We start from the raw sequence: 27,817 nt of genomic DNA, 5'->3' as shown, positions 1-27,817 counted from the left end.
GATACAGCAATCTTTTTCTTTCTCTCTCTCTCTCTCTCTGTTTCCACACACATATACACAATTGTGTGTGTGTTCATATATTTATGTTTACATACCTACATACATATATGTATATTAAGACTTATTTTCAGACATCATGATACTACACATCATCCTTCAGTACTTTGGCAAATGTCTCCTAAGAATTAGGTCATTCTCTTTCATTAACACAATTACTTGATTCAAGAAATTTAACTTTGACCTAATACATTTATTTGATACATATACCATCTTCAAATTTCCCATTTACCAATTAGATTTTTAAAAAATTTAGAATCCAATAAATAATTTCAAAGAGTTGTTTTGTCACTTTTGTTTAATAATAGTTTCCCAACTATTTTTTTTTTTTTTTTGCTCTCATGATATTAACATTTTGGAAGATTCCAGGCCAGTTGTTTTGCAGAATTTCCCCTCCCCCCATATTTGGCTGGACCATATAAATTGCTGATATCTGGCACTTTGACCTACAAAAATGACATGACACTTCATATTAGTCAACATAATAAATAGGTGATATGTCTAATCAGGTTAGTGATATCACTTTCATCATTATTGGTTTTAATTAATGTGATAATTGGTTAAGATTAATATCCATCAGAGTTCTCCACTGAAATTTTGTCATTTTCCTTTGTAATTAATAATCTCTGAAGTTATACTTCAAAATTTTCTGAATAACTAATTCTCCAAAAACCTTTTGTTCAATTGCTTAAGAATCAATTGAGAATTATTTCTTGTATCAATTTTTATTATAGTTGTTGGAAAAGGGTGATTTTTACAATTCCATCGTTCTTTCAACATTTACTAGTTGGCTTTCTTCTCTTCCCCCCAGACCTATCTGTTCATATTTTAAACTAATTTGATCGTAGTTTCCTGATATGGCAACTGAAAGCATGCAAAATTGTATAAATTCTTGCCTTCAAAATTATAATTTTTAAGAATGACTTGGTATATGCTGGACAGACCTTTTTGTGGCTCCCATGATTGTTACCACTGGTGTTCTCACCCTACATAACCCCTCCCCTGGGGTATGGGTACATTCCACATACCAATGAAATGTGTCAGATATTAAAAAGTTTTGCAGATATAAGGTCCTAAATCACTTGGTTTGAGTTAATCAAAAAGAAGATTTTTTGGATGGGCTTGACTTAATCAAGTGAAATTTCTTAGAAGAGGGATGAGGCTGTCCCTGAAGTGGCAAACTCTGCTTGGATACTTGATAGAGTAAGTTGTCAGGCAGCCTCTAGGAACTGTACGTAGCTTTTAGGAAATGTAAGAGGTCTATGGTACCTGAGGGCAGCCTTCATAGACAGACAACTGGCAAAAAAATCTGTGGCCTCAGTCTCAAAGCCAAAAGGAAATAAATTCTACCAATATCCTGAATACTCTTGGAAGCACATTTTCCTTTCTTAAGCCTCCAAATGAAAATACACCCCAGCTCACTTATTGTAGCCTTGTGAGACTTTAAGCAGAAGACCCATCTCTGTCATGCCTTGACTGTGGATCCATGGAGGTTATTAGATGTTATGTTATTTTAAGCTGCTAATTTTGTGATAGTTTATTACATGGCAATAGAAAACTAATATACTTGGTAGAACATAATTCAACAGCAAGTAAAATAAGTCAGTTATGCAACTTCATATCTAGTATAATCTCAATAAATAAATGTATATATTTATATCAGAAAAAGATTGGAAGCAAATATAACAAATTATTAAGTTTTTATCTCAGAAGGTCAGAATTGTAGGTAATTTTCATGGTCCTATTAATATGTTTGTAGAGTTTACACATTTTGTATAATAAAATTTTAAATAGAAATAATTTTAATAAAAATTAAAGATATATAATTGATACAAAGAAAAAATAATAATTTTCCCTGAGACAGTCACATAATCAGTGTCCTAGACCTGATTCTGTTTTTTAATGGGCTGAGACTACATTTAGTAACTTATTTCTGATGGAGTGGAAACAATTAATTCCTAATATCCTTTTAATGTCTCTTATTTGGAGGTTCTCTTGTCACTTTACCAGACCAAATTATTTCTTTGCCATATTAGAGTTTAATGACTATTTTATAATATCTGTAGGTTTTGACCCTTCTAAATTAAAATTATAATTATGTGGAAGGTCTTTAGGATTATCAATCTGCTACTAACAACACATAACATGACTGCATTACTACTACTACTACTTCTACTATAAAATTTTCTCCCATCTTCAAAAAACTTCAATAAACATGAAAGTCCTCCTTTAAAATTGTCCCCATTTTGAGTATCCCATATGAGAAAAATTATATATTTGGTTACTTTTAATTATTTTAGAAACAAAACTCTATAGAATAGAATTTAAGAAAGTACTGTAAAATGTTAACTGTAAAGCTACCATGCATTTTAAGATAACTTGAGAAATAGTTTCATCATAAATTATGTAACAATGAGAACGAGAAGCATTTCTAATGTCATTACTTAGAAAAGTGCCCTATTTTTACCTTCCTTGAAAAATACCCAAAGTAAATTCATACTAAATGTATGTGGCAAACTGGACTGGAATGAAACATGCATTTTTTTCTGCTCAATTTTGCTCAATACTAATCAATACTACTTAATTAAATATATGGATTTGTGTTAATTGTTAAAAGGACTAGATTATTGAGTTGAATGGATTGCTTTTATGCGTCTGATCCACATTTATTGTATTGTTGTTCAATTGCCTCTTATATGTTGGTTTTCTTGCTATGGCTTTGATAAAAGCTATTGTGTTCTGAAATATTATTGCATAATCAAATCATAGGAAAAATAGAACTAAAACAAAAAAGATGAAGAAATTAAATAGCTGATGTGTCAATATCCAAATTATGATAAATTATAAAATTTGTCCCTGTTGACTATGTAATTTCACAGGTATACAGCTCAGAATTGGTTGCTCTTATTGAACAAGTTAACTTATACTAGAATTTCCAAATTAAAAGGAAGTGCCATAGGAGATCTTGAAAGATTTGAATTTCTTTTGCATACCTTTTTGGTGTATAGTATAAAGATTTTGTAAAGTAAAATTTTGAAAAGAAGAAGGATATATACTAAGCATCCAAAATCGAAAAATAAGAAATCCAAAATGCTCCAAAATCTGAAATTATGGCCAAAGGAAATTCTCATTGGATCATTTTTGATTTTTAGATTTGACATGCTCAACCAGTAAGCACAATGCAAATATTCCAAAATCTGATAAAACCTAAAATCTAAAACATTTCTGGTCCCAGGCATTTAGGATAAGAGATGTTCAATTTATATTTTTTATTAGCATACAATTGAGAGAGTATTTCTGTGCTGAATAAACTTGATTTGACTTCAGGGGTTTTACAATTCTAACTCAAGTGTCTGATTACCTATTGTACATTACAGCACTTCATTAAAAATGCTAAATAAAATGCCATTTATTATCTTTAGTTTGCTTTTTAATATTTATCTGGCATGTCAAAACTCCAGTTTTCCATGTAATAACTTTGGAATGAGACTATTAATCTATACACTGGTGTATTTACTGCAGATTTCTTGTATAAGTGAGTGTCATAGTCCATTTGGTGCTGCTATAACAGAATAATTGAGACTAGGTAATTTGTAACGGATAGAAATTTATTGGCGTATGGTCTTTGAGGCTGGGAATTCCATGTATGAGGTGATGACATCTGGCAAATATCTTTTTCTGTGTCATCCCATGGCAAAAGGCAGAAGAGCAGGGGGTATGGGGGAGAGAGAGAAAGACACAAAAGGGGGCTGAACTTATTCTTTTATAAGGAAGCTACTCCTGAGATAACAAACCCACTCATGTGATAATGACACTAATCCATTCAAGAGGGCAGAGCCCTCATGACCTAATCATGTCTCATTAGGTCCCCCCTCCCAACACTGTTGCAATGGGGATTAAGCTTTTGGGGGGACACATTCAACCATAGCAGAGAGATTAGCAAAGATCATAATCTGGCTTTTTTTGTAGTCTAAGTTCACATTATTTCCCTGTAATGAGGAGAGGATGAACATAACATCGAATTAAATATGCACATTCAATTAAAAAACACAACATATAGCATTTTATAAAACTTTAGATATAATTTTTAAATAATATGTCATATGCCATATTGACAAACCTGCTCAAAGACAGAAAACTAAATGAATCTCAGTGTAAAATTAACAGAACTCAAATAACAATTCCTTTATTATTTTTTGAGAAACTTTAATCCATAACATGATAAAACACTATTTTTTTTAACATGGATAAAGTATTATTCACTCATTTTTCCTTCATAAAATTACTTTTGTTTCAGAGTCGTTATGGAGCAAACATTACAGGTAAAAACAAATATATATATATATATATATTTCTACATTATTTTGCTCCAAATTGTTGTGAGCATTTCAGGAATGCTACATTTATTATTAACCATTTCCACATAGGAAGAGCATTTTAGGTTTTAATTTCAAAGCCTACCTTCTTTCAAGCTTAGAGCCTGAAGTTTTATGTCAAATTGCAGAATGGATAAAAGCATAATCTGGTGGTATATATCATACAAAGAAAGCAGGCAATTAAAGTAGAATTGTAACACACATATAGAAATGTATTGTTGTTGGATATCTAATCATTAGTCTGCTCTACTGTGTTTTAAACTAGGCAGGAATAATACTGAAGGTTATTCATTATTTAATTTTCACAGCAGTGCACCAGCATGAATTTACTTAACATAGGCACTTGCATTATTTTGACACATAAAAAAAATTTGAATTGGCCTTCAAATTCCCACTTCCACCAGGATGGTGTGTTAATCTATTATTATTTCGCAGGATATGTGCTACATGGTACATAGTGATCACAGCCTCATTTCAGATCTGCTAATGAAGGTCATTGTGCCATTCATATGTTCCGTTTAATCACATTCCTCTCTTACTTTTACAGTGATTATAAAAGCACACATCTTCAAAGAAAGCAAAGAAAGACATTAGCTCTAAAGTAGCCTTTTCTGTATAAACCCCATGTGGAATTGCACTGTCTGAACAGCCGATACAGTCCTGAAGACTGAAATGAGAGGCACAAGTGCACTATGCCTTCTTTTCTTTTTCCATTTCACTACCTACAAGTCTGTCACTGAGAATTGCCCACTACCCAGATTCTATTAAAAGTCAGAATAAGTTAAAATGATTTCATGGGAAAAATAATCTAAGAAATACGGCACTCATTCCTCTATGGCCATAGGACAGCTTCACTTATATATAAACAGATACATTCATGGAGGCTCATTAGAAGAAACATCCAACTGAAGAGCACTTTCTGGGTTTCAAGGAGTATTTCATACTACTCTTTTCTTTTCAAATTTCTTTCATCCCCTCACTGCTTCCTTACTCTTCCTTATTATCTTGCTTTATATTTGATTTATCAAATGAGGAACAGTCATTTAGGAACTCTGAATTCCTCCCACTAAGAAAGAACATACGCACATCTGTGCAGACACCCTCCTTTCTCCAGCATGGGAATAAAGTTTACCAGCTTTTCTCAAAAGCTAACTTTAACTACCCTGCTTGAGTTCTGCATCCCATCCTTGCCTCCTTAGCAACTCTATTCGTAAAATTACCCTTTTTCTGACATTGTCTCTTTCTTTTTATCCTCTGGGTTATTTCCATCAGCAGATACACATGTTTTAGTACAATACTATTTAAAACAAATAAACTCCTTAAAGCTTTCCTTATGAAATCAATTAAGGCCACAAGGTTAGAAGTGTGGTAGAGGTCTCAGTTGTACAAAGGTACAGGTGTAGCTAAAATTAACCTTCCATTGTTGCATAGCTTGCCTCCCTATAATTGCTTATTGCTCAGGAGTCACATAACTGGTGGTCACATGATTTGTAACTTCTCCTAATTGCTTCCATAGATAACATCACTATGGTGAAACCTAAGATTGGTTTTTGAGATGTTTTCCAGAATGCATTCCACTGGAACAACTGATGCCAATCAGACCAGTGACCCCTACTAAGAAACTGACTCAACTTGTCCTGTGACCCCCAGGCAGGAACTGACTCAGCACGAGAATACAATTTCAACATCCCAATGACTTCATCCCCAACCTAATCAATCAGTGCTACCAATTCCCCTTGCCCACTACTCATCAAATTGCCCTTAAAGTCCCTAGCCCCAAGCTCCTTGGGGAGGTAAGTTTGAGAAATTTCTCCCATCTCCTTGCTCAGTTGCCCAACGATTATTAAACTCTTTCTCTGCCCCAACACCAGCTGTCTCAGTGTATTGGCTCTTTCCTGTGCAGAGGGCAAAGTGAACCTGGTTAGATGGTAATATCCCCTGTCCCTCTTCTTTTCCAATGGTCTCATCTTTACTCCTTGTCTCAACAAAACATCTTGGAAGAGGTGCCTCTGATTACTGTTTCCACATTACTCATCAACATTTATTATTAGCCTCTTGCTGTTTTTGTTTCTTCTAATTCTGACTCAATTTTTTCCAGAGATATTTTAAATCAAATCTCAGACATCACATCTGTTTGTTTACTCATAAATACTTTAGTTGTATCCCTCAGTAAAGCCATTTATAAATACCAATATTATTATGACCTCTAGCAAAATAACAGTAATCCTGAATTATCTAATATATAGCTAATGTTCAATTTTTCCTGTCTTAAAAGTGTTCCATTACCATTTAAAAATGTCATTTATCTGTTAAAGCAACTGAACCACATATCCCATCGAATGTGGCTGACTGCATCTTCTTGGTGTCATTTAATGTGTCCATCTATCCTTCATATCTCCTGTGAGCTGTTAGCTTTGGAAGCTTTAATAATTAATTAAAGGTTGATTTTGGGGGGAGGGCTGAAATGCCAATATTGGCTTGTTGGTAACATTGCCTGGGAGTTCTACTTTAAAAAAAAATCATCATTTCTCCCCTTGCTACCAGTTCTCCACTTTTAAAATTTACTTTTTTGAGCTTCTAACAGTACCATCCCATCTCACACCCTCCTCCATGTTGAACAGATAACTTCTCTGCTACTTCAAAATGAAAGCCAATTGAAGAAGCAGCCTCAATATTCTGCCAATTAATTAATAAGCTTACACCCATAAACACCTATGTTTTTGTTAAAATTGAGAGTGATATAGTTTTCCTAAGACCAGTCCCTCCCCTCTTAGAGAAATTGCTTCATTGATTCTCTTTTCTAGGTCAATCTATTTTATATTCTGCTTTTATTCCATTAGCATTTTAACATGCTTCCATTTAAAAAATGATCAAATACAGTAACTCTTGTTTAGTTCTTCAACTTTCTCCAGCTCTCTCTTTCATCCTGATTCATAGCAAAGCATTTTGAAGGAGTTTTCTACACTCATCATGAATTCTTTCTTACCTCCCACTCACGTCTCAACCCATTGCAATCTGGCTTCTTCCCACCAACAGTTCCATTGAAATTGCAGTTGCTAAGGAAATCGGCAATTTCTACATCAGTAAATCAAATGAGCACTTCTCAGTTCTTATCTTGGTTTATTGCCTAGAAATATTTGACAGTCTCATGACTCCTCCTTTATTGAAAAATTTCTCTGTTTTGTTAAAAGATAAAGTGATCTTGCCATATCTACAAACAAATAAACAAAACATAGGACTCTCGGCTACATAGGAGCTATCCCCAATGAATAATTTTTACCAATTGACACTTCGTTGGAGTGCCACAATTACCACAGAAAGATCTCTAAATTGATACTCCTAGAATGTAGTATGATCATAGGTACAAGACTTGTTCTGCCTCTCTCTTTTAAAATTTCAACTTTTACTATAAATACCCTCACTAATTCCTAGTGCCCATTTACTTCATATAGAATTTTAATCAGATAGTTAACTTCTTAGGAGTAGAGTCCATATATTTAAAAGAAGTATATTCTTTTTATTTTATTCTCCTCTAGGCAGACAAGACCTTACATTTTCTTTCTTTAAAAGCTAGCTAATTAGGATGGTGAGTTGAGTCTGGAAATAGAATTTCTGACCACCATATCTAAGGAATGTTTATGCAATTGATAGGTAGCATTTTTTTCTAAATTCTTGAGCCCCAAGGAATTAATTAAAAGTGAATTAGAATAATGCATACCAAAGCTAGATAGGTCTTGTTGGACAAGCCATTTTTGTATGAAAATAATTAGCTACACTCTCATAATTCTATTACATGTATTACAGCATCCTGATTCTCAATGCTCATTTTTAAATAAAACATTCTAGCCTAATAAATTTAATTTACATTAAATTCTTATTGAACAAAATTAATAAAGATACCATCTGATTTCTTTTATATAAAGATAATCTAAAGAAACAATGTTACTCTCAAGAAAAGATCAACACAATCACAATTTTTTTTTTGAGACAAGGTGTTGCTGTGTTCCTGGGGTTAGAGTGGCTCATCACAGCTCACTGCAACCCCAAACTACTTGGGCTCAAGCAATCCTCCTGCCTCAGCTTCCAAAGTAGCTGGGACTAAAGGTGTGCACCACCACATATGGCTAATTTTTCTATTTTTTTTGTAAAGACTGGGTCTCACTCTATTGTTCAGGTTGGTCTTGAACTCCTGGGCTCAAGTGATCCTTCCTACCTCAGCCTCTCAAAGTGCTAGGATTATAAGCATGAACCACCATGCCCTACCATAATTGGATTTTTGACATTGATTTATGAATATTGTTAAGCCTGTTGGATGACCACTTTGATCTTAGCTTCATAGCAGAAAAAAAGAATTTTACCTTTATAATCAAGGAACTGTTTACTGTCTAAACTTTATTAAAATAACCTCTTGCTATTATAGTTTAAGGTATGTTTGTAGGAGTGAAATATTAAAGTATTTCGAATGGAAACGGTCTAAGGTTATAGTGGAGAAAAATATATCTAAGACCTGATATCATACATGACAAGACATTGATATTAAAGAAAAATTGTATTATTTAGTTAATATTATCTGATTGTTGTCATAGAATACTTGATAAAAGTCAAAGTATTATTTATGATTTGAGGTAATGTCTACTCTATTGTATTTATACTTAAGTTAACAAAGTATTTGTGATTGATTTGTATTCTCTACTGAATTTTTATTAAATTGGATTTGAAATTAGCCTAATATTTTGGAGTATTTGTTTCAAAATTGAAAAAATGGTATCATTACATAATGAATTATATAGCTGAATATACTATTGTTAATTTCTATTCTTTGAAATAAATGCAAGCATAGCTACATCATTGTGTTAACATGAGAAAGACATGATGCTTATATATGCTATATGTAATATATGACTTATAAACTAAGACCAAGGATTCTGGAAGGCCAAGGATCTTGAGGGTTCTAAAATGGCAAACTGCTTGCTATAAAATGCAAAATGTAAAGCTGACTATATTGATGTAGGGAAATTATAATTTTATTCTTTACTTTTTAATGTGATAAGTAATATCTAATTAGAAGCAGGTAGCTAAATGGTAATCACCAGAAGAGAACATCCCCTTCAACGTTCATCTCAGATATGTGAAGACAGTGAGCAAAGTTATATTTCTAGAAAGTAGAACCAAGGACCACAAAAGACAATCCAAGAGACATAATTTCAGAGAGCAGAACTAGTGATAGGCAAACCCTTTCACCAAAGAACAAGATCACTTCCAGGAATGCAAAGTTGTTTTAACATTTGGAAATCTATCAGTATAATTCACCATATAGCCCATATTACAAAACGAAGGAGACATAGAAAAAAAATTTTTTTTAAATTCAACACTCATAATTTTTAAAAACTCTCAGTAAACTTGTAATTCATGGGAACTTCCTCAATTTCATAAAGGATATCTAAAAATATTCTATAGCTAATACTGTTCTTAACGATGAAAGACTGAATGTTTTTCCCTAAAATCCTGAACAAGGCAAGGATGTTGTTTTTAGCACTTCTATTCAATGTTTTCTGGAGGTCCTAGCTAATGCTGTAAGCGATAAAGCAAGAAAAAGTTATGAAGATATTCAGATTAGAAAGGAAGAACTAAAACTGACTTTATGCACAGATGACATGATCATGTACACAGAAAACTGTGAGCAGTTCAGGAAAATTATGAGACTTAAAAAGTAAATTTAGCATGATCACATGCAAAATTTAATCATATAAGCAATTAGAAAATAAAATTTTGAAAAAATTGCCACTTTTAAATACCATAAAAACACAAAATACTTAGTGATAAATTTAACAAAATATGCACAAGATTTTTAAAGTGAAACTAGAAAGTACTGCTGAAAAATTTCAAATCCTTCAGTGGATAGGGGCAATCTAACATGTGCCTGGATTATAAAACTCAGTATTGTTAAAATGGAATTATCCCCAAATTGATCTACAGAGCCAATGCAGTTACCACTCAAAATCCTAATAACATAGAAATTGTCAAGCTGTTTCTAAACATTTTATGGAAAAGCAATGGAACTAGAGTAGCTAGAAGAGTTTTAAAAAGAACAAGCTTGGAGCACTGACATGACCAAATTTCAACATTTTCTATAAACACAGAACAAGCAGAATGCCTGGTATTGACATAAGGATAGACGTATAGATCAACAAAACAAAATATACCAGACACCAACCGAAAAACATATAATCAACCACTTGTTGATAAAATGCAATCGACTCAGTAGGGAAAGATACCTATTGCTTTTCAACAATTGGTATTGAAATAACTCAATATTAACATGAGTATTTACTAACCTAAAAATTAATTTAAAATGGATCATAGACCTAAGTTTAACAGTTAAAACTATAAAATTTCTAGAAAAAATAGTTGAAATACCTTTGCCAGTATAGGTATTATAAAAATTTCTTGGATAGGAAATAAAAAAGCAGAAACCATAAAAGAAAAATGTTTTATTTATGTATTTTTTTACATATTAACTTAGTTTTTGAACTCCCCCTTGCAAAGAAAAAAGTTTTGGGTTGGACTTAATAAAAATTAAAACTTTTACTTTTTAAAAAGCACTATAAAGAAAATTAGAGTGTCAGCCACAGACTGGAAGGAAATATTCACTGTATACATATCTGGCAAAGGACTGGTAATTAGAATACACAAAGAACTCTTACACTTCAATATTGAGAAGGCAAATGATCCAAAAATAATTAGACAAAAGATATGAAAAAACATTTTGAAAAAGGAGATATGCAAATGGTTAAATAAGCACATGAAAAGGTTTCCAACATCAATAGTTATTAGATGCCTTGTTTGTTTTTTGTTGTTGAGACAGAGTCCTGGCTCTGTCACCCTGGGTAGAGTGCATCATTGCAATTCACCGCAACCTCCAACTCCTGGGCTCAAGTGATCCTTTTGCCTCAGCCTCCCAAGTAGCTGGGATTATAGGCGCATGCCACACACGCACCCGGCTGATTTTGTTAAATTTTTATTTTTGGTAGAGACGGAATCTCACTCTTGCTCAGGCTGGTCTCGAACTCCTGAGGTCAAGTAATCTACCCGCCTTGGCCTCCCAGAATGCAAGGATTACAGCTGTAAACCACCGTGCCCAGCCTCAATAGTTATTAGAGAAAACAAAATATAAAGACATAACAGTGCACACCCACAACAGCTAAAATTAAAAACAAACAAACAAACCAGAAAATACAACTAATGGCAAGGATATGTATAACTGGAAATCTCATACATTGTTGGTGGGAATGCATCTTTCATACACTGTTGCTGGGAATGCAAAATGAGGTGACCAATTTGTAAAACAATTTAGGAATTTCTTATACATGAAATATACACTTAACATATAACTCAGTAATTATACTAGTATATATTTATTCAAAAGAAATAAAAACATATGTCCACATAAACACTTGTACATGACTGTTCATAGCACCTTTATTCATAAAAGTCAAAAACTAGAAAGAATGCAAATATCCATCAATAGGTAAATGGATAAACTGTGGTATATTCATGCATTGAAATACTAGCTGGTAATAAAAAGGCATGAACTACCATTACACACAATGATATAAATGTGTCTCAATACCATTATGCTAATTGAAAACAGCCAAAAGATTATATACTGTATGATTCTATTCTATGAAATTCTTAAAAAAGACAAAACCAATCTATAGGACAGAAAGCATTACCTTAGTTACTTGGGGCCAGGAGTAAAGGGACAGACCCCAAATCTGTGCAATGAAAATTTCGGGGGTAATGAAATGGATACCTTGATTGCAATAGTGACAACAGGAGTGTATAGACTATCAAAAACACTTAAAAAATCAGTGCAAGTTATTGTATGTAAACTATGCATCAATAAAGTAAAAAGGCAGCATATAAAAATATAAAAATTATAAAATTATAAGCTGATATACATTTTTACATAAAAACTGATAAAAATATTCAGAGTGAAAAATGCCTATAAATTCATAAAGAAAATAAAAACCCAATAGAAAAATGAGCAAAATAAGTGAACACACATTTTCTAGAACAGAAAACAAGAATTGCCAAAACTATGTGAATGAATGGGCAACCTCAGTAATTAGAGAATGATATACTATTTACACTAGCTTACTCTGAAAATGTGAAGCCACAGGATATCTCAAATACTGTTGAAGGAAGAGTAAATTGGTACAAAATTTTTACAAAATAATTAAGTATTACTTGTAAATTGAACATGTTCATCTTCTATGAGCTTCATTCTGAAGTATGCACCACAGAGAAACTCAGTCACAGGTATAAAACGTTCAGAGGAGCATTGTTTGTAACAAATACCTGAAAACAATATGAATGTCTACTGAAAGGAAAATGGGTTAATGAAATTGGGTATTTCCGTATTGATAGACTAAAAGCAGTGACGATGAATGTACTATAACCATGTACATTAACATAAATGAATTTTAGAACATTAAGAATAAAAAATTACAGATGGACTATATGTAAATCATTTTAATAACTTAAAAACAATTTTAAGAAACATCAACATTCTTGATAAATCTATAATGCAAAGCAAAGGAATCTTTAACAATTTTAAGAGTGGTATCTTCTGTGGGGAAGCTGGAGCTTGGAATCTGGGAGTTCTTGATAATGTTCAAATTCTATTGGGTGAATTTTTTTCCCCATGGGTGTTTTATTTTCTTATTATGATTTATAATGTACATTTATATTTTTATTTTTCAAATATAACATTATACAAATTGAAAAAAACTGAAAAGCAACCCATACGTTTTACTAAAGTAAAATACTTTTTCCATTTTACTCTCTACTCCTTAAAACATTTAACACATTAAAATAGATTCTTCAAGCGAGACTCTGTCTCAAAAAAAAAAAAAATAGATTCTTCTTCTAGACAATCCTATTTTATTTTTCAATTTGGATGTCACTTCCTCAGGAAAGTCCTTTCTGACAATTTGGATTATGTGCTCATGTTGTCTACTTCCTATAACTTTATCATCCTCTAGTATAATAAATTCCTGAATATTCCACTCCATACACCTTTCTTGGGGCAAGAAGATTATTTTATTTCACTTTTTATTGAACTCTGTTGACTATGTCAATGCCACACAATAAAAATTTCTTGGATGATGGAAATGTTCTATATATGCCCTGTTCATATGGTAGCTACCAGCTATATGTGTCTATTGAGTTTTTGAAATGTGGTTGAGACTGAGGAAGTAAATTTTTAATTTTGTCTATTTTTAATTGATTTAATTTTAATCAATTTAAATCAATTTAAATTTAAATAGCCATATATAGTACTGCACTGAACAGTGTTAGCATAAACAATGGAATTTTACATTGAATTAGTTTCAACATAAAACTTTGCATGTATCTGAAATGTAAAATAAATATATGAATAAGAAATAAAATTACATTTACCGTATATTTCTTTTTCCTTTTTCTTATAGAATTTAGGAATTTTTTGATATAAAATCCATTAGTCAGATATTCTGGACTCTTTTATTATGTAATCACTTTGTAGATGAAATATATTTCTAAGGTTTTTTTGATAGTTCTTTATTCTCTCAGAATGTATAAGAAAGCTTATTAAAACTACTCATTTGAATAAATTTGAATGAATGCACACAGCCATAGTATATTTTTAGCAAATCACATATTTGTAGAAGTTACTCAGTTTACCATAGCAACTGCTCTTGTATCTAAAACTGCAAACACTAAGTAGTTAACATACATTCTGAGTTTGTAATAATTACATATTTTTTGCTTGAAAATTGTAGAAACCCCAATTCAAATTGATGGCAAAAGGAAACTATTGGCTTACATGACAGTAATGTTCATGAGTAAAGCTTCATGTAGGGTCAAAAATTCACATTTGGGATCTGTCTTGAGCTGCATTTCCTCTGAACTCCATTCTCAGACACAGGTTGGGGGCTCTTGGCAGCTTCTGCACTTTGTTATTCAGGGTCCCTGTCCTTTGACATGGTATTTTTCCCACTGTTTTAATAAAAGTCCTGAGTTTTACTCTGATTTGATTGCTTAGGTCAGATACCCACTCCACTTAATGCCAAGGATCAGTGGAATAGAACAGTGTTTGGGATAGAGGAGTGGAGTGTATTCCTTTGAGAAACTATATGAACTGAGTTTAGGGGAGCAGGGAGTTTCCCAGAGAAAAATTAGGATTTGGTTACTAAAGAAGGGAAACATACAATGAGTGGCTGTTAAACCTTAAATGTGCATTTCAGAATTGCTCTAAATTATTTGACCTCTTCACTTGTTTCGAAAGGCTAGGATTTAAAACCTCTTAATAAGCAAGAACTTATTTTGCTTGCAGTATTATTCAGAGTAATCAAAATAAAACTATCATGATGTGGTTCCTAAGAAATTTCTGAATGTTTTGTTTATTCTATTAATTCTAAAGTAAATAACTTGACAGCTTTATTACTGATACACCCTTTTAAAGATACTTTTGTTGGTTATTCAATGGTGTTAAGTTATACTCCATGTTTTACCAGAATGTATATGACTTGTTATAAATAAAATTATGGCATCCAAAGTGCTTTAGCTCTGGGATTGATGTTAGAGTACAATTATTTAACTGATCTGTTTTCTAGGTATAGAAACTTAAACCCACATAGCCTAAATGGTTGCTTAATGTCAAATGGCCAACTGGAAATAAAACTTGTTTATTTCTTGTAATAGTACATTTCCAGAATCTCTGAGCAGGTAGCAGTTCTCATACATATTTCTGGAAATAAAAAGATTTCTTCTGCTAAATTTATTTAAGTCAATTAATAATATCCATGCATCCTGAAGGAGGGGCAGGACTAGATTAAATACAGATAAGACCAAAGCAGCAGAAAGTAGAAACATAGGGAAGTCCTCACATGAAATGTAACAAAAGATCTAGCGTTTGAAATTTTAAAGTGAACTAAATGTCACATGAAAGAGAGGGTTACATATTCAAATGACAGAGAGACTGATGTCATTCCTATCCTGATGGATAGTAGTAGTCACATCTAAGTAAGTGAAACTCTGGGTCATACATTGCTCTGAATTTTAAAATCAACATCAATAGCATATCACATGGAAGCTATAAGGTTGTATGTGTTCATTTTTTATTGATTTTTATGTTAGACACACAATGACATATGGTAAAGGGTGCATTATATTATCATTTTCTTGTTTACTTACCCTGAGGTCTCTTTATAGTACAAATTTTCTTTACAAATACATTTCTCTGAGTTGTCTGTGCAAATATACTTTACTACATTGTATAAAAAATGTCTTTTTCAGATTTTTTCTTTGAGGCTTATTTTCTTTGAGGCATTTGTTTCTTTTAAATATCAGGGGAGATTCTCAAAATCAATTCTACTCCATTGCAAGACATAAAAAGATGAAAGATATTTTAGTATGGTTTGAGAACACAGTGGGTTTTTTTTTTAGCATGGCATAAGGTCATTTTTGATCCAGCCATGTATAATTCCAGACTCATATTCCATCACTTACTTCTGTATATTCTGTGGTCTAATCATAGTGAACTACTATAAAACTATTATGTATTAAATGCTACTTTGATAAGCAGTGCTAGATACTGTGCTAAACACTTTACATACATAATATGAAACTTAACTCTATGACCAAGATATTATGTAATCCTCATTTTACTGCAGAGCTAAAGTTTAGAAAAATAAAGTAAATGACATTTGCAGATCACCACAGTTAGCAGAAGCAAGGAATGCAATTTCCACATGATCCCAAGCCTATCTTCTCATACTCAGTGCCATGTATAGTGTCTCCTATTCACTTCTCATAAACCACCACATTATTTAATACCCCACATCTTTGTGTACTCAATTTCCATTGGTAGAAATGTCTTTATCACTTTTGTCCGTCAGAAAACTCTTGTACATCCTTCCATTGACGTCTCAGATGAAGTGTCAGCCTTTGGTGTCCCTCCAGTCTCCCCATGGCAATTATCATGGGACATTGTAATTATTTGTTTTCTATATAATTTCCCTCAGATTGTGAATTTCTTGAGGGTGGAGATCATGCCTTATATATCTTTGATCCTGTGCCTAACATGGAGCTTAGCTGTAGAAAAGTGATTATGATATACACTCACAAACACTCCATCATTCTACATCTCTCTCATGCTACACCCTATTGTGTAAGAAATAGCTGGCACACTTTATAAGTAAAACATCTTATTGTTGGCTCGGCAAGCACATAATAAAATACTGAAGAATGCAAAATAAATTTTTTTTCATTGCTGTTTCCTTCTTTTTTTTTTTCTTTTCAAATTTAGATACAAAAAATGTAATTCAACCCATATTGAATCCACGATGTGGTAGATTTGAGAATAGTTTTTCTAAACTATCAAACTGGTCCCTGCTGGGAAGAGGGCTTGTAAAGGGCAGAGAGTTCTGTGCTCCAGCTGCTTTCGCTGGTTCCTACTCTCCAATTCCTCACCGTGTAAAAGCCCTAATACCCTGCCATCAGCTTGGGCTGGCAACAAATTCTAACTCAATCCTGTTAACAGGGAAGAAAGGCAGGGGAGTGAGAGGTGCCCCCTGGGAATGCAGCTCCTGAGGATGAGGCCTGGAGAAACAGGAACCCCCATGGTTAAGGTTCCAGATAACATATCAAAAATAAAATTATATCATTCACACTGGGAAGATTAATCTTCTGTTATATGTTTTGTAAATTATATGAAAAAAGGTCCATATCTGGCCAAGGTCTTAGAAAAGGCTGTCATCACTGGGAAGCTTTCTTAATTCTAATTCAGCAGGTATATATTGGTGCTCTGGAACCTTTATTTTGTATTTATATTTTGGAAGACTTTAAGAAGGATTGGTATTAATTCTCCTTTAAATGTTTGGTAAAACTAAGCAGTGAAACTATTGGAGCCCGGGCTTTGCTTTGATGGGAGACTTTTTATTACTTTCAGTCTCCCTACTTGTTATTGTTTCTGTTTAGATTTTCAATTTCTTCTTGATTCAGTCTCAGTAAGTTGTATGTGTCTAGGAATTTATCTTTTTCTTCTAGGCTATCCAATTTCTTGGCATATTCATGGTAGTCTCTTAAGATATTTTGTACTTCTGCCGAGTCAGTTGTGATGTCTGCTCTTTCATTTCTGACTTTATTTATTTGAGTCTTCTCTCTTTTTTCCTTAGTCTAACTAAAGGTTTACTAATTTTACCTTTTCAAAAACCAAATCATAGTTTCATTGATCCTTTGTATTATTTTTCTAATCTCTATTTCATTTTTTTCTGTTCTGATCTTTATTTTTTAAATTGCTTCCCAATATTCTGATAATTTTATAGGCTTGTTAACTATTATTTTATATGCTGAGAATAACCAAATCATTCTTGTTAGTGAACATTGTTTACTACTTCTATTATCCCTCTATCCTTAAATATACTTATTTAATCATTTATTACAAGGCTCTGTGTCTCTTGAATTACTTTAGTTACAAGGATGCAATTTGAGGTGAGACAACTGAAAAGAAGGAATTGAAGTAGGTGAAGCTGTCACAGTTAGTCTCAGATTGGTGAAGACATTAGTCAGTCAGTCAGTTAGTGTTTACTGAGCACCCATAAGACTAAGTTATGATAAGTGCTATGACAGGCGGATAAATGAGTGAGGGAGACACAGGAAGGATGGAGTGTTACATTATATTTGGAGGAATTGGGTAAAACTTCATGAGGGAAATAATTTTGAATTGGACATTTAAAATTAAGATCAGTTCCTTTCCCATCAGAGGGTACATGACCAAAAAAGAAAAAAATCAGTTCTTGGGAGTTCATGTACTCCATGATAAGAACTTTAAATTTCATATGTAAGGAATGAGGGCCTTTGGAAGTTTAAGCAGTCAAGTAACTTGACCAAATGTGTGTTTTAAAAATATCTGTCTAAAAACAGAACAGTCAGGGGAGTTAGTCAAGACTGGAAATAGGGAGACTGCTACAGACAGTTATAATTATTTGGTAATAATAAAGATGGACAGCAGATATTAATTGGGGGCAGTAAACTTTGTTTTTCATAAATTAAATTTGTATGATAAAAGAAAAGTGATAAAAATGATTTTCATATGTTCTGAAATAAGTATCTAGGAGTATGGTGGTAAAATGAGATTGAGCATAGAGAAGCAGGTTTGGAGACAGATTTAGTATCCAGGTTTAGGAATTTTAAGTTTGAATGACTTCTGAATAACTCAGGTTGGTTTATCAAGAAGAAATATATATTTTGGAAATATAGTTAATAGCACACTAATACTTCCACAAAAATATAATCTCCTTATAATTTTTTTGTGATTTTTCCTTTCTAGCAATACTTTTTCCTCTCTCCACCCCAAATTAGTAAATAACTCCTGTTACAGTTTAAAAATATTTGATGTTACAAAGAAATATATCATTTTATTTTTAGCACAATCCTGGATTGAATGAATGAATGGATAGTATAATTTGTAATCAACAATTCAACCAACAGTTCAAAGAATGGAAGCATTTGGATATAAATGTTAAATACTAGATGGGAGGGGAAATCATAACATTCTAGAGAGGATATGGTTTGACAAAGGAGATGATATTTATTTGGGCTTTGAAGAATGAGTAGGTTATGAATGAGCATACTGAAGCAGAAAAATATTAAAGTTCTGGAACTTGAGATGAGAACAATATTTTTACAAATATGTTATAGTTCTATTACTGATCTGTTTATGTTAGAAAAGAAAAATCTGATCAAATATTATTTCTGTGTACTGTCAAGGATCACCAATCTGGACTAAAAGAAAAAGTAACTTCTATAGATTTAAAATGACTTTTGCGCCCCCAAATTACATCAATTAGAAGATTCCTAATATGTATTGTTCTATTAAAAGGAAAAGGAATGAGGAGAAAAAGGCAAGAAATACCCTTAGTAGGCATACTATGGAGAACTGTCTATGACTGGTTGATGTTAGCATCCGCAAAAATAGAGAGCTGGTTAGTGCAACCATTTGTAGAAATGAAATGAAGATTAAACCAGGCAACTTCATAGCAGACCCACCTTTGAAATTTGCACTGGAAGTAAACATTATGAAACTGCAGTATCTTACATTCACGAGATACCTATAAAGATTAAAATTATCTATAAGCAAGAGATATAATATCTATCTCAACAATGAAAATATAAATATGGCATGAGCAAGCAGCAGGTAGGGAAAACCGTAGTCTGTGAGTTGTGTACCTGGGTAGTATATAACATGCAGTAAAGCAGGGAAACACTGACATGTTGGCAAAATTTTTAGTATTTTAATCCCAATTTTAACTTTAAAACATTCTCAGTTTAAAATCAGACAGACACACATACACACATATGATATTAAAAAAATGCTTTCTTATATTCTTTAAATATGAGATCGCTTAATATCAAGTTGTTCTTATTTGTGTTTTATTTAGTACCTTTTCTTAGAACAAGCTTCCTTTGCATGGGTAATTTATGCATCACTCAAAGAGAAATAATTCTAGGCTTTTAAATAATAATTTGTGCTGTTCTTGATGATATAACAAACATTGAATTCTTAATAAAGACCTTTCTTGACTTTAACAGTTGCCGCAAAAATTAGAAATACTTCAGTTATTGGAGTCCCCACTTTAAAGGCTTCACCTCACAATATTAAAAATAAATCTGTCATGCAATCACAACTGAGAACTTTTATTTTTTTTCTTGAAATTCTTATTAGATCTAGTTGTGCCTGGGAGGGAAAAGGGAGCTGGAATGAGCTTCAAATAACAGAGCGCTGATAACATATATATAAGCATTGCCAAGATTCCTCCCAATATTTAAAGGAAATTTCAATGATTGGAATTAATTCTTGACAGTTTTATTTCTAATATCACCTTGTTGACATAAAAGAGCCTCTGTCAATTTTGAAAATGGGAAGAACTGAATGGGAATAGAAAACCATGTAATAAATGAGTGAATTGTAATGTACCTGAAGTGCTAAATTTTTTTTTCTTAGTTGAAAGGAAAAAGAAAGCAACATAGGCTTTGAAAACATTGACTTTTCAAATTCCCAATTAATAGTAAATATATATTCTAAATCCTTTTGTTGTTGTTGTTGTTGAACAAAAAATAAAAATGCAGTGTCCTCTTGTTAGAAGCTCTTTTGTTGCTGGAACATTTTATTTTTGGCACATTTTATTACATGGAGTGATGTTCCCGACAGATTGCTTTCAGTTTCTCTGACATGCAAGTAGGCTCCATCTATACTTTGCTCTTACACACTTTTTGCAAAGTGATTAAGAGTAAGTAGGGGTAGTCAGAGACACGTTTGGTTTGCAATGAATAGTCAATGAAACAATGTGGGTAGGTCATTTAATACAGTTGTAATCGATTGCTGCTGTTGCCTTTCTGGCCAAGCTGTTGTACAGGAACAGATTTTTAATTAAATAAATAGCTGGGTGGGCAGGCAGGTGCGCCCGGGCAAGCAACCTGCCCCGGGATTTGGTTTGCAGCAGTTGCTTGGCAACGCAACACAGACGGTCTCTGAACAACAGCTGCACCCTCTGTTAGCAGCTAGCAGATGCTCACACCTCAGAGAATGGCCTGAGAAATAATGATTTGTGAATAATAGTTTGTGGAGCTCTCTAATAAACAGAAAAAAAATTAGCTTGAATGATAAAGGTCAAGGATATTCCAGACTTTTATAGTGAATATGAATTTAGATCCAATGAAATTATCAGAAAAAGACAATGCAGATAAAATATCACTGTTACATTGCAACTAAAAAAAGAAAATTAGAAAAGAAACTTCTATTATGTGTGAAGCAAAGTGAGAGGTGCTCTAATATACATTATCTAATTTAATTCTTGTAATACACTTCTAAGTCTACCTCAGCAGATAAGACATTGAGTTCCAGAGAATTTAAATCATTTATAAATACAAAGTTTTCACTATTAATTTAGTATGCAAATTTAACATTGGATGGAAAGTAGGAATCAAAGACAGAATGTTTAACATATTGCAAGAGAAAATATATGTAATGTAATAACTGTTACTACTAGCAACTTAAGTTCTTAAGGCTTAAAAAGGGAAAATTAATAAATACTTTTATCTAAAGACTCATAGAAAAATGTTATGATGAGTTAACTGTATTTGTGGGGATTTTTATTTAAACATGGTTTAGAAAAAATATATACTTCATTCAAAATTGACTGGTAGGCTGATCAATTTATAACTACCATTCCTTAAGCTGTGTCTATAGGATCATGTTTGAATTGAATATAACCAAAAATCTGGGTAATTTGATTTTTTGCTGCTAGTTAAAAAATACCATAAAATGTAGGACAGGAAATTCTGAATCTCTGTATTCATAAGAATATATAATTAAGTTGTGACAAACCAGAACCTCTTACGATTTTATTCTAATCTGATTATCCCATGCCATGAACATATGGCCCCAATTTTAATGTTCCTTTTGGTACAAAATTAGTTGAATAAAATCATTAGAGTATTTTCTATCTGCATTTTGGTAAAATAAAAAAATTGCTTTAATATTTATTTTTAAATTTTCAATATTTATATTTTATGAGGTTTTAATTTTTTTAAGGCAGTATGTATACAAGTTATATTTTTTCCTCCAGTCCAGTATCCTATGCACACATGGGGCATCAGAATTTAAGTTCAGAGACAGATGCCTAATCACAGATTAATTTATCTCCTTGCTCACAACTGCACTTATGTACATGCTTTGGTGGCAATGTGCCCATCTTTTCCCTTAATTTACAATAAATGGAGATTGAATAATAACTAAGCAGCTCTGCTATAAGAATGCATGAAGTAGAGTTTTTATGCTGATTATTTTTTAGTATAGTTTCTTTCGAAAACATGTTTAAATAAAAATCTCCACAAATATTCATTCATCATATTATCTTTATATAAATCTTTGGATAAAAAACATTTATTAATTTTCCCTTGTTAAAGCCTTAAGAACTTGTTACCTAAACATCTTATAAGTTATATTTTTTTAATGAATTGCTACAGCTCTTTCAGAAGGAGAAAAACTCCATCCCAACAATTGAATATATAAATTATTTTGTGATATAGCATTGAGTTAATTTAATGCTGACTGGCTATAGTAAATTAATCCTTACTAGGTCAACAAATAAGATGTTGCAGATCATCTAGACAGTGTTTCTCTCATAATCTTTTGTAGGATATAAACAAATCCAATGAATGAGTAATTATACACACAAAAATTGGATGTGCTAAAAAGTATGACTTTCAAGAGTAAATTCCTCAGGGAAGAAAAACAACCTTCTTTTGAAGAGAGCAATGTTTTTTTTTTTTTTTTTTGAGACAGAGTCTCGCTTGTTGACCAGGCTAGAGTGAGTGCCGTGGCGTCAGCCTGACTCACAGCAACCTCAAACTCCTGGGCTCAAGCAATCCTTCTGCCTCAGCCTCCTGAGTAGCTGGGACTACAGGCATGCGCCACCATGCCCGGCTAATTTTTTATATATATATTAGCTGGCCAATTAATTTCTTTCTATTTATAGTAGAGACGGGGTCTTGCTCTTGCTCAGACTGGTTTCGAACTCCTGACCTCGAGCAATCCGCCCGCCTCAGCCTCCCAGAGTGCTAGGATTACAGGCGTGAGGCACCGTGCCCGTCGAGGGCAATGTTTATTGATGGCTAGGTATATTATTGAAGTCTAGAAAACACATCCACTCTTATTTACCATTAACACAGATCTAAATGCTAAACAGATTTTTGACAAATACTCAAAAAACAGATCGCTTCATTGGCTTGTCAGTGTCATGTATGTATTGAGGGTAAGTATAAGAAGTACTGTCTCCAGCTGCTTGTTCAGGCTGAATTTTTAGATAAAGCAGTCCATGTAAAGAGATTTCTAACATCAGAGCTGGCCACTCTAGCTTATGAAAGTGGGCTTAATTTGTAAGTGGATTAACTGTCCTCACAGTCAACGTCCTTCTAGAATGGCAGTATGAATCTTTGGTTTATAAAACAGAGAGAACTGCAATGTCATAAATAGCTTTATTATATAAACTTAAAAAAATCTAATGTATGTACAACTATCACTACAAAATAAAAAAGTGAAAATTCGTCTTTGTAGAATAATTTAAGGAGTTCTGTTAACACATTCTGATATGATGCAGTGAGCATACTATATCTCTTTTATGGTACTATTGCTAAAAATACATAGCCCGATTTTATCATGAAAAAAATCAGATGATATGAAATTGAGGGATATTCTACAAAATAACTTGCCAGTACTCTTCAAAAGTGTCAAGATCTTGAAATAAAAAAGTCCTAAGAGCTATTCTGGAATAAATGAGACTAAGAAGAATTTATAATTAAATGTACTGTATGATCTTTTTTGGATCTGGGACCAGGAAAAGGACATCAGTGGGACAGTTGGCAAAATTTGAATAAGGTCTGTCGATTAGAAAATAGTACTGTATCAATATTAACTTTCTGATTTCTATCAGTTTACTGTGGTTTTATAAAATGTTAACATTTGGGGAATCTGGCTGAAGATTAAGCAGGACTTTTTTGTACTGTTTTTGCCATTTTTTGTATGTTTAAATAATTTCAAAATTAAAAACCTAAATTTTAAAAAATGTTTAAAAAGCCATTTCTTAGCATCAAGGCATTATTGGATACAAGTTAATACCTACTTTAAAAAGCCATTATTAAGCTCTTATTAATGTCAATGTCATTTTCTTTGTGAAAGTATCTGATGTCATTAAGGACAGAGGGCAAATATATACATATACACATACTTGCATGTAAATCAATGCATGTAAATGCATGTAAATCAAACCAGGTTCTTTCAAAGTAAAATGGGAGCTATAAGTATTGGTACAACAGGAGTAAATGAGGATTGCTCAGAGCAAAATGGGCTATATGGTCAACCTATTTAGAGAAGAACTTTCTGGGCTCACAGAGAAACAGGCTCTAATAACAATGATTCATCACCTTTGAGCTTCGACCACTTAGCACAGTGCCTTGCATATAATAAAGCCTCAACACACATTAATTGAACTGCATAAGAGCCTGGTGAAGAGGTTAGCTCTGTATGGGGGGAAACGATATATTTCATCTGTTTCACATTTTAATATGGGACTAGCCAGTCCACTCAGTAAATAAAGTTTGAGCAGGTGTATTTCCCACATTATTGTATTTTCAAAGCTATTAATATTTTTGATATTTCTAATCACATATATGATACAAATACAAGAGCTAGAAGAGGATGTCAATTCAGGAGAAAGGGTCTCAGAAAGAAATGGATGGAAATTTCCGTTTAAAAAAAGAAAAGAAAATTGAGTATCTTTACCTTTTTAAAGAAGCATAAGGAATGAGTCATTTTTGAATACAGAAACTGCTTTGGAGAAGGCAATCTAATTGTTGAATATGCCCCTGGTGGTGTAAATCAGAAAATCATTGGATACCACTAGCTCACAAATTCTCTTTCATCACACGCAAACAACAAAAGCCTCAACAATCAATCAAGCAATTCATTGAGTCTGGTATTGTGTCAAAAAGATTGCTAAATGCTACTTGCTATACTGCATTATCCTTCAGTAAGGATATAGGTTTGCCATGTTTTCCTCTTAAACAAAAGCACATATTGATATATACCTGCTGTCTTTCACAAGTCAAATTTACCGACAAAGCATTGGATTGTTTTTGACTGCATGGAGACAACACAGTTCATTCCCCTGATAGGTTCAAGTATTAATTCCACATTAGTACATTACCTTCCCTGATTTTCCTTTATAAATTAAGATATAATTTGAAAAGGTATAAGCTTGTGTAAGCTTCTTGCTAACTTTAAACAATGGAAATGTAGAAAGATTTTATTTTCTATGTCCACCACTTTAATCAATAACTTAATGTTCTTCTAAGTGTTGAAATGTATTCATTTAAAAGATAAAATGATTTCTAGAAAGCCTGAGGAAAGGGGAGTGGGTAGGGGTGGAAGAGTATCATTAGGCTGTTGTGAGCTTACTGAAAATTTCACAAGAATTTGTTGATTTTGTTTAGGAAAAAGCTCTTATTTAAAAGCACACAATAAAACATACACAGTTAAAAAACACAACAAAAATAGACTGAAACATTTAGAGATTCAGATTATGTTTATCAGAAATATGAATATAAATGCTGATCATAGATTAATTCTCTCTTAGATTAATTAAGGCTTAATTCTTTAAGCCTTTAAAAAAAGCTTAAATGATATTTTGATATTTCAAGAAAATGGCTTCTAATTTCCTCTAAGAGACAAATTAGAAATCAAGCAGGCTTAAGTATTTATTCTCTCTACCTTGAGCATGCAAATCTCTGAATTTACACTTAACATGGATGGTAACATTTAAAGAAATTCTGGAGGTGGGAATGGGAGGAGGACAAGAGGGTATTAATTATGCCACACAAACAGTCCAAGACAGGAAGGGACAGTACTTTATCAAAAGCAAAGCAACTGGAGATTTTTAAAAGCAAAATATTTTCACCATAACTTTTAAGGTGTCTTCACAACTTTTCTCCTACATTTTACCCACATATTTCTCTAAAAGCAAAACAGATCTGTGACCTCTAAGAACTATGCAAAACTTCAGGGAAGGTACATGGGAATAAAGGAGTAAGAGGCAGAAGGAGAAGTTAAACATTATTTCTGTCTTCATTTTAGAGTCCAGACATAGAGGAGAGAACCAAGTTTGAAATAGTTTATTCCTTAAAGATGGATAATATGTAAATGAACAGTATTATATTGCTATTAAGTTTATCTGGGCCAGGTACAAGTTATGGATGGAAAGAAATCTAATTTTACCCTTAGTTTAGCAAGAATAAGAAGCTAAAATGGGGTCATTTGTAGTTATTTAAATGTAAATACCTTTGCTTTTGCTGCCTTCCATTTCTCACAGTATGAATATTCATAGTTTCATGAGCCATGCTGCCAACTCTGGTTTCAGCAAATATCATCTACAACTTAAGCATATATTATAGTGAACTGTCTTAATAAATCTTCAAAAGTACGAATTGCTTTCTAGTGAACATAATATAAAAGCCAATGAGGCTTTAGAGTGAGTTGCCTCTTGAATGACCAGACCTGGGACAAGATCATTGTTGAACTTTTATATCAATAGGTATTTTTTTGTTACAAATTATACATTAGTATCACCTATAAATTTTATTAAAATACTGATGTCCAGGCCTCAATCTGGAGCAACTAAACAGATCCTTTGAGGCTGGGACTCAGAAACAATAATTTTTAAACTTCTCAAGTACTATTTCAAGTCAGTGTTGAGAAACATAGATGTAAATGTTTTTAACAGGAATTAAGCCTCTTCAGTTGTACAAACTTCCTCCCTCTCCTTCTTGACTCCCCATACTAGCTGTGTGATCTTGGCCAAGTTTCCTCATCTATAAAATGAGGATGAAACTAGTAACTACCTCAGGGGATTGCTAAACTCATTAAATAAGTTAGTATTTGCAAAGTAATTCATACAGTACCAGTCACTATGTAAGTATCTGTTACATAAACGTAAAAAGAAAATCAGGCTTTGAGGTAGAGAAAAGGGGAAGAAATTTTAGGATAGTGAGTCAGTGTGGCAGTCCTGAGGCTTTCCCACAGTAAGACATCATTAAGCCTGATCAAGAAGTGCAATCAAACAGACATTGTTGCAATATTTGATGATTTATTTAGTTATAAATGATCCAAATAAAACTGACTAAAGGTTATTGATGCCCATAACAGAAAAGACCAGTGGTCTCAAATGAAACCTCATGGTTAGGAAACACTTTTTCCTCTTTCTTAAATCTGCTTTCCTTTCTTGGGTTCAACTTCAGACATGCTCCTCCTCTTCACAGAAAGTAGTTCCATCTACATACTGTCCACTAGCTAACTCAAGAAAAGAGAGACCTTTCTTCCTCCATAGGCCCATGTAAAGTCCCAAGACTGAGTTTCATTGACTCTGGCTTGTCTTGCTCAGAGTGGTTTTAAAGAGCTTCTGTCTCCCTAACATCACAGTTTCATGGTTTGCCTAACACACAACACAACTCAACACTGAGTCCAGGGGAATTCAGTGCTCAAATTAATTAGACTGATTCATATGCTCATTTTGGGAGCCAGAGTTGGGAATTAACCCTACCACAAACCACACAGGTAGAGTGGGGGATCAGTAATCCCTGAAAGAAAAAGTAGGGTGCTTGTTATCAGGAAAGGGAAGTTGGAAGCAGGGCAGGCTTACAATAACAGATGTTGCCATGGTTAAAGAATAATAATTCTATGCCTTTTTGAGACTCCTTTACCTAGCGGGCTCCTATGTTTAGCTAGA

Source organism: Microcebus murinus, chromosome 9, assembly GCF_040939455.1.
Source record: "Microcebus murinus isolate Inina chromosome 9, M.murinus_Inina_mat1.0, whole genome shotgun sequence".
In the NCBI taxonomy this organism is placed as follows: domain Eukaryota; kingdom Metazoa; phylum Chordata; class Mammalia; order Primates; family Cheirogaleidae; genus Microcebus; species Microcebus murinus.
The sequence above is the reverse complement of the archived record's forward strand: the minus strand, read 5'-3'. Positions refer to the sequence as shown.